The sequence below is a fragment of the Epinephelus moara genome, chromosome 13, assembly GCF_006386435.1.
Source record: "Epinephelus moara isolate mb chromosome 13, YSFRI_EMoa_1.0, whole genome shotgun sequence".
NCBI lineage: Eukaryota > Metazoa > Chordata > Actinopteri > Perciformes > Serranidae > Epinephelus > Epinephelus moara.
The window spans coordinates 31,950,011-31,959,637 of record NC_065518.1 but is presented as its reverse complement, the minus strand read 5'-3'; positions in this window follow the sequence as shown (position 1 = coordinate 31,959,637).

Here is a 9,627-nt window from a genome sequence, read left to right as displayed (position 1 = left end):
GACTTCCGTTTATATATAAGTAAATATGCTGAACCACTGTGATGGATTCAGAGTTTGCAGTGACGCCAATTATGTTCCGCCTCATTAGTTCACTGCACGGACCGTTTAACCTGGCAACAACTGCAGCCGGCTCAAACGTGATTGGTCAATATCACGCGGACTACAAACAGCCTACAACCGGAAACCTTTCACTGAATGTAGAGTCTATAGAGACTAAACATGACTAGACAGTATATGCAAGCCATGTCTTCCTGTCTCTTCATTTCTTTCCTGTGTTTTAGGATATATAGCTGGTTATGGATGCTACAGCTGGGTACCTATAACAATCACACCTAATTTGAAACACATTTCCGTGTCCTGATTACTTGGCGTATACAGACACTGGAGTACATTTTGGAGAATTTTGCAAACGATGAATATTCGCCCTTAACAGCTGTTCTAACGGGCAGCTAACTGCTAACTTGGTGTGCAGTTCAATACAATACCAAGAATAAAGTGACTTCTGTCACAGCAGCACACTTCACTCCTTCTGTTGTTTACTTTCCACAAAAAAGACCAACTTAAATTACTCGGAGCATTCTACTAGGAAGCAAGTCAACAAAAAAAAGCTCACACTAGTCAAAAATACATATTTTCACAAATTACCATGCCCGAGCCCTCTCCTTTTTGTTTCTCCACATGCTTTCTTCCCTGGTGATGTCAGCAGAGCTCTCAGTCAGCGGCATTTGCCAGTAAATTCATCAAAACAAAGATGGAGGCACTGAAGAAAGAAATCAGAAACGAGACGAGAAATCAAACATCTGGACTTATTTGGGATTTTTCAACATGGAAGTAAAGGAGGACCTGGATATGACACATGTGATTTGAAAGCAGTGTCATATGAGAATAAAATACTCTGGGAGTACTACAAATATTAGGGCTCACATCACACTCAACCATCCAGAGACAGTTAGCCACTGATGGCCAAGCTAACACTAAACCTGCTACGCTGAAAAATTAACCAACACTGGAAACACGTAGCTTGACAAAACTACCATCCAACTCTAAGGGAGCTCAGAAAATAACGCAGACCATCACCTACTTCATGTACAAAGATCTGCGTCCATACAGCATTGTGGAAAACAAAGGCTTTTGTTGCATGCTAAAAACACTAGAACCCAGGTATGTGACTCCTTCCTGACATTTTTCACCAACACTGCTATACCCAAGCTCTACAGAGAAGTGAATCCCAAAGTTGAGGAATCTGAGTACAGCAGGAAGGGTGGCATTAACTTGTGATGCCTAGACTTTAAGGTACAGTGACCAGACGTCCCCGATTTCCGGGGACAGCCCCCGATTTGGGTGACCTGTCCCTGGTAAAAGCTGTCCCCGAAAATGTCCCCGATTTTGACACTGAACGGGGGGAAAATGCGCGCAGACTCAAACACCAGTTATTACAGTAGTCATGAAACGCATCACCAGAGAAGATGTCGTATCACTTACCGACATTATCAGGAAGCACGACCAGACACAGCAGCGTCAACAACGACAATCTAGAGGCAGCAAAAAGGAGAGAAGAGACCAGCGGCTGCGTTAAATGGTACGTTGTGTATGAACTTATTTATTTTGTGTGAGCTGTCAGTAGACTTGACTGTGTGTGTGTGTGTGTGTGTGTTTGTGTGTGTGTGTGTGTGTGTGTGTGAAGTGAGGTAAAGTAAGTATGATTGTAACATCCAGTGTGTAACATGCAGGAGAAGAGATAGAAGGAGAAACTGGCTGAATGTAGTCTGTCCCCCTGATGAGTGACTTTTGTGAGTGCACTTTATAAATGTAGGCTATTCTTTGATTTTAATAAAGTAGCATTTTGTTGATGTTGTTTAGCCTTGCTGATGCTGTTGCATGGGGGATACAGTTATTTTTATTGTATGAAAAAATCATATCTGCAGTAGAAAGTTGCACTTTGGAAATTTGGTTTGGTACATAGTGATACATGGTCTGAAAGGTTTAGGAACCTCTGATGTAGCACATTTCAAACAAAGGCAATTACATAGAGCACATAAAAAAGAGCACAATGACTAAATTATATAAGTATATTACCAAAACTTATGTTATTTCTTTAAGAAATTATTCACTTACTATTGGCTCTGTTCTGTTTTTCTCATGTTCTCCTCTGATCTTATTCTACCCAGGCTCCTGAGGTGGAGGCTATGGAGGTGGATGAATGAGGGGATCTCGGTGATGTCACCCATTTTTTTGATTGCCACCTTTTGTGTCATAAATATCAGTTCAGTATTCAGGTATGAGTAGAAACCTTTGACCAAAAAAAATCCATCCTCAAGCTAACAAGATTAAGATATTTTTGTCTTCCTCAGTGGACGGATGGTTGATGATGTCACTCATTTGTTTGATTGCAACCTTTTTTGTAATAAACGCTGGTTGAAATACATGAAGAAGTACTTGTCCCCATTTTTTTATTTCATAATGATAATATTTAATGATTTTTCACTGCCACACTGAAAATGTCCCCGATTTTCATCTCAGAAATCTGGTCACCTTACTTTAAGGTCAGTGGATTCATATGTGACTATAACTAACCATTATGTCACAGAGGACTGGCAACCGCTGTATCACGCTCTCCAACCTAGCGCAGTACACGAAAGTCACAATGGAGCAAACATTGCAGACCTCCTGCAAAAGGCAGCATAAGAATGGAGATTGCAGTTGTAACAAACAATGCTTATAACATGGGTGTTGCCATTCAGTAAGCGGGATACCTGCATGTAAAGTGTTTAACTCGCGTGCTTAATCTGGCCTCATAGAGGGCGTTTAATCTACAGCTGGGGAAATCACAAGTTCGTACCATTTTGGTATTCCTCTGTTTACCTACAGCAGCTGACGAGGGTGTGTCGTGAGCCTGAGCCGGTGTTCACGCTGTAGTAGTAGGTATATATAGGGCTAGTACATCTTTTTCCTCACTAATAATAGCCTACTGGTTCTCTGTTGGAAACAGCCGATGAAGTTTGCGTTAGCCGTTGCTATCCTGTGCACCTGCACGGCGTGGTGATGAACTGTCTAATTGATTTCTGTTGGCGTGCTGTCTTGCGGGCCTGCACGGCGGAGTGATACTGGCCAGAAAATAGTCCCAATTGATAGCAAGGTCTGACGTAATGCGGGGATGTTTTAAAATGATTGAAATAGTCTAACAAAACACATGCATACTTTTTTGTAGCTTAAAACCTTTTGGTTACGTGTCCCCCTTATATCTTAAGAACTACTTTTTCTCCGGTAAGCTACGGGCCATTTCTCAGAGCAGGAGGCTTGTTGAGAGTAGTGACACCGTCACATCAGAGCTACAGATGGTCAGCGTTTCACACAACTTCATGTCCAAAAACCCGAACTATCCCTTTAAGTAGAGCTGAGCTGCAGTAATTCTCTGAGGGTCATCACACAAGCGACCTCTTTTACATTACACGTAGTAATCTGCCCCATTGTTAATTTAAAAATATTGAGAGCAGCACCAAATATAGTGAAGCGAAACTTAAGAAGGAGCATGAATGCATACAAAGTGAATGGAGTCAAACAGATGCAGATGTACTTTCTGTGCTGTTGTTGGTTACCTTGAGTTGTAAACAATACTTCATGAATACACAAAAGCAAGTTTTGAAATCAGCCTCTGAGCTGTCACTATCTCACACACAAATGCACACACACACACAGTCGGTGTGCGGAACACCATTGCTGTCAGTCATTGGTTGTGGACCAAAGAGGCACAGCAAAACAGTGAGTCAGTGAGACAATCACTTAGTGCTGTACCTGAAAAAAACTATCACTTGAAGAATTTAATGCTCTTTTTTTTAATGTAGATTGAAAAACAAGGTCCACACAATCAGAGCTGTAGTGGAGACAAACAAGCTACTCACATGTGCAGGTGATGAACACATCCCAGCACACTAGAAGTGAACAGCAGGGTAAATCCTGGATAACAGCTCAGGAGTCATACAAGCCCACACCTATATGGACAGACTTAGGTTGCCCTGTGAGCTTTCAGGATCACAGTACATTTGGCCAAATATGAGTAGTGGTTTTAATGTTTTTAACATGTAAGGTCTTTTTGCCTTACACACCAAGTTACTGTGTTCACAGGATAAAATCAGTTCAGTCAGGAGAGACTGGTTCTGAGAGAAAAGAATATTTCTTCACATGTGCACATAAGGATGAGAAATGTGAAAAACCTATTGCGATTAGATCCCACCATGATATGATCTATGTCGGGAGAGTGGCTAAGACATAGTAGATTAGGGAACACCCCTTATGGAGTCTTCACGCTCATGGTGGTAGTGGTGGTGATGAGATGAGACAAAGATGGAGCTGAGGATCTGGATGTGAAGAGGAGTGGGATTTTTGATGAGCTTGTCCTGGGCTCTGGATAAGGTGACTGGAGGTAAATGGGGTGGAGAAGGGCGCGATGATTCTGCCTAAAATGACAGCTGACAGGAGCAGAGTGGGGAACAGATTTAAAGTTCAGCAGCAGCAACATGAATGACTGAAGAAGACTGTGGCAAAGTCTGATAGGCTTACTAGGAGAGGGAACGCCCATAGTCAGCTGATTGGAGGAAGTAGTGGGAGAGGAATAGAAAGAGAAATGCTTGAACTTAGGCTAAACTTCATGTGTCTTCAGTTGTTAAAGGTTTGTTGTCCTATGTGGTCACATGGCCTCTTCAATGACTGTTAAGGTTCAAGCTAAACTAAAGTCTCTGTCTGTCACATAACTATAGCTTATTTTTGTTGTACTGTCAACAGTCAGCCCATTCTCATTACCAAAACCACCGCTATGTCAGTGATTTTGGCGTCAGACACCAACACAAAAAAAACCTTTTTTGCGGCAGCATGATGGCATCAGTTTATAATGCTGCCAAACACAGCGTCAGTGTGAAACAATTTTGGTAACAACATTGCTATGATACGTCACCAGGCAGTGTGCGTTTACAATGCCACCAGATGGCTTCAGTTCAAATCGCAGCTGGTAACAACATAATATAAGGAGGTGCAAAGTCCCTATAGGGTGTATGGGAGGGGAGGTGGATGAATCAAACTCCAGACTTTCATCTGTGTATGTTGAGCCAAACAATTTTTTAAACGTAATAACAATAATACATTTCATTTATAGAGCGCTTTTCATAGTACTCAGAGACACTTTACATTTTATTTCTATTAAACGGTCATAAAAAATAATAAAATAAAATACACACAGCACAATTCACACAAGCCGTTTTGAAAAATGAGTTCTGATTAGTGATTTGAACTGGGAGAGGTTGGTGCAGTCTCAAATGTGTTTGGGAGGAGATGTCTATAGGGAGGGAACCTAACCACGTGCTTTTGTTGCACAAGGAAATAAACGTATGAGGTGTCTTACCAATGTAAATTTATTTTGAAAAGACTGTATGCATCTAATGAACAGTAAATGTACATGTCCTGTAAAAGTACTGGCTACGCTGTCGTCACACATAGAGAAAGTGGCTTGGCATTGTCTTGCTGGGATAAGCAGGGACATCCCTGAAACAGGCGTCATCTGGATGGCAGCATATGTTGTTCCAAAACCTGCATGCACCTTTCAGCATTTATGGAGCCCTCACAGATGTGCAAATTACCCATGATGCCATGGGCACACCTCCATACCATCACAGATGCTGGCTTTGAACTTTGAACTGGTAACAATCTAGATGGTCCTTTTCCTCTTTTTAGCCCAGAGGACACAATGTCCATGATTTCCAAAAACAATTTGAATGTGGACAGACCACAGCACACTTTGTGTTAGTCCATGTCAGATGAGGTCAGGCCCAGATAAGTCTGCAGCATCTCTGGATGTTGTTGATATATGGCTTTCACTTTGCATGGTAGAGTCTTAACTTGCATTTTTCAATGCAGCAATGAACTGTGTTTGCTGACAGTAATTTTCTTAAGCGTTGTAACATCCTGAATACAATCATGTTGGTTTTCGATGCAGTGCTGCCTATGAGGTCAAAGGTCACAGCCATTCAAAATGATAATTTCTAAAAAAAAAAAAAAAAAAAAAGGTTAATCACTCTGCATTAAATATCTTGTGTTTGTACTGTATTCAATCTGGGCTGTAACTCTGTTAAACTGATCTACCAATCCCCTTTAAAGTTATGATATACATATATGTGTGTATATATACGTATATATATATATATATATATATATACATATATATATTATTTTTTTATTTTTTTTTATTTATTTTTTTTTACATGGTTTTGACATTCAAACATTCTGTTGTGAGATGTATTATGTATATTTAAAGTAATACTACGACTAATTTGAATGGAAGATTAGTCCTCTCATTTCAAATGCAAATTTGAATGGAGAAAGAAGCAGAGAGTGAAGGGCAGTGAAACAGTTATGATACTGAAATACAACAAAAGATGATTACAGGAAAAGTGACCATTCCCAGTTTTGAATTAAAGTGACAAGACAGTGAAAATGAACCTTTGAAAAAGCCTTGAACTTCTTAACACCTTAACCTGTTAAGATGTCTTAAAGTATGTTACTTTAGTGACTATTCAGTAAGATGAAAATCTATAATACATCTGCCACATGCTGATTCCTTAGGCCCATATGGAAAGCTATTAGAAAACTCCATTTCCTCTCAGAGAGACAGGGTCATTCAGTCCACGGAGGCAAATGCTGAATGAAAAAAAAGTAAGAGAAGGTTCAAATGTGCACTGATGTTGTGATCTGCTCTACATGAAAGATTGATTTTATTTGAGTGAGTGCAGGTTTTCCAGAGGATCGCCTCAATTGAAGAAATGCAAAGCATGCATGAAACAGGGCAGAAATAATTCAATGCTCCTCCTGGTAAAGCTTTGGTCTGCCTTACTTTTAACCTTAGTGACATGACAGGATTCACCGTCTATGTGCAGGTCAACACATCTCCATCATGTGCATTTCCCAATGCATGACACATGACCCGGAACCACCCTGACTTTTTTAAGCTCTGCTGCCGGGTCATACATTTTTTTCAATATCCTGCATGTTTTTTTTCCTTTCTTTTTAAATAATAGATTAGCACAGGCCTGGGTTTCATCCATGTGCAGTGTACAGTATGATAGGAAGGCAGATGAAGGTCGTCTTCCCAGAGCAGAGGTTTACAGCTCCCTTGACGTACTGTTGAAAATGCGAAGAAACATGAATGGGAACCTTCCTCCTGCACTGTTTGTGTGCTACATGTTATTTTTGAGTTGTTTAGTGTTTGCTTCTAAGAGCTTTAAATATGAAGGCAAAGAATGGATGCAGAAATCTGAAGGTTTTTTTTAGCTTGGCACCACCTAGCGTCAGTGGTGTTGCGTCGCACTGTCGCAACGACCAAATTGACTGTGGGGATCAGAGATGATCAATAATATGACTTTATCAGACTCTCTAAATTAAATAAAATATATATATACGTCTATGTATATTGTTATTATGTATTTTTACATATTCACTGACCAATGGATACTTGGTCAAGGAACCCCTGAGGATCATGTTTTGCCAGGACAGCTACGGGTGAGACTAATTTTAGTTGGCTGAAGGCCAAGTTAAATTTGGCACAGTGCCATGTAGGTAATAGCACACATTATACCATCTTGAGAATATAAGCCATGTTCGACACTGTGTATGTATCAGTCACTTGGCCTTGCATGTGGCAAATGTTGATCCGAGCTCGTAATAAACATGCATTAAGAAAGAACTGATCGGCCTCANAATTTGCCTCACAGGGCTTTACAGCATACGACATCCCTCTGTATGTATCAGTCACTTGGCCTTGCATGTGGCAAATGTTGATCCGAGCTCGTAATAAACATGCATTAAGAAAGAACTGATCGGCCTCATCCTTGCATTCTTCAGATCCTCACAGAAACACCTACTCTCATATATGTAGAATGAAAAGGTGTGTGGACACTCTACTAAATAAATGAGTAAAGAGACGAGCAACAATTATCAGTGTATCTGAAGAAAAAATAAATAGTAATGCAAATAATTATACCAGAATGCACAGTACCAGTACATCAACTCACAGTAAATTATACCAATATGTACAGTATCAGTACAAACAACAGTAGACACAGTGGAATTATACCAATATGCACATGTAAACAGTCCCGATTCTAGAATAAACGGTACAGTATGGAAACAATGCGACCGGTTGGAGCTCAAACTGAATGGGAAACAGAGTTCAGTGTTCACTTAGCTGGGCGTAACTTAGCTGGGCGATGTCCGTCAATAGCTGCTTCCGTGAGAAAAGAACAGAAGGAAGGGAGGGGGGTATCACTGTCCGAGGGCTGCCATAGAATGGCAACAAGGATGTCAGCCGACCAACACTCGCTACCCGGTCCCTGGTTGCAATGCTGGCCAGCTGGGAGTTAACTAGCAGCCAGTACAGTACAGTCCTCTCTCGGCTACCTAACATTTAGCCGTGTTACTTACTGATCCATTAGAAAGAAAGCTAGCTGGACATTGGTTTTGAAGCCTCTTTGGTCATGGAGCTCCCTCCATCTCTTGAACGCCTGACTGAGGTTTACTCTTGTTTTTCCTCTTCTTTTATCACTCTCCTTTTTGCTCTTCTTTGCCTCCTCAGACAGAGGAGCTCGTTTTCTTTTGCTATGCCGTTTTTCACTTGTCTCCAAACTTTGTCCATCTGTCATTGTGCTCTTGACTCAACTATCTCATGCCCAACTCCTCATATGGACTCGCTCCAGTCCCTGTTTGGCTGACCGACCAATTTCACAATACATGACGCCTTTCCTGCCGTAAAGCAGATTTTTTCCGCAAAATTTTGGCACTGGTGGCAGAAGCTTATTGCACAGCCACTAAGTAACTTATGTAAACGCTGATAGTCTGATTTTACTGTGGCCACTACCCTGTGTAACCCACATTATTTTCATAATGATATATTTAGGAAAAGATGCTATCTGTTGCCTCTTTAAACCAGAGGTTGACTAGTATTTGTATATCTGATCAGACAGGGGGCTGGTTTGTGAATTAACTCACAGAAAGATCTTAGTGTGTTTAGTTTGATGGGCTCACATCTAACTGGCTCAACACTTGTAATGGTGTACCCCAGAGTTCTGTGTTAGGTCCAATGTTATTTTCAATTTACAGTAATAGTATTGGTCAAAATGTGGTTGGTGCCAATTTTCATCTTCATGCCAACAACACTGATATATTGTGCCAGCTCATCCATCACAGAGGCTATGGCCAAATTGCAGGCTGTCTTTAATGTTACCCAAAAGAGATAATTGATCTCAATGGGACACACCTGGTTAAATATTGGTTAAATAAAAAATAAAGTAAAACAAAACAAAATAAAATAGTGCATAACCTGTGTGTACAACAGTGTATCACCTTTTCTTCTACAACTTTATTCCTGTATACATTAATGAACACAGTGAGAGCCTTGCTTTGTCATTTTGTGGATGATTTACTCAGTACTTACAGTTGGTTTTAAAGTTCGCCTGAAACAAAAGATTTATGACCATTTCACAAGACCAAACTGCATTGAGGCCGTATTTGTGCTTGCTAACATGACCAGTGTATTCGAACAGTTAGCCTCCAAACCTTAAAGGGATACTTCAGCTTCCAAATAACCAT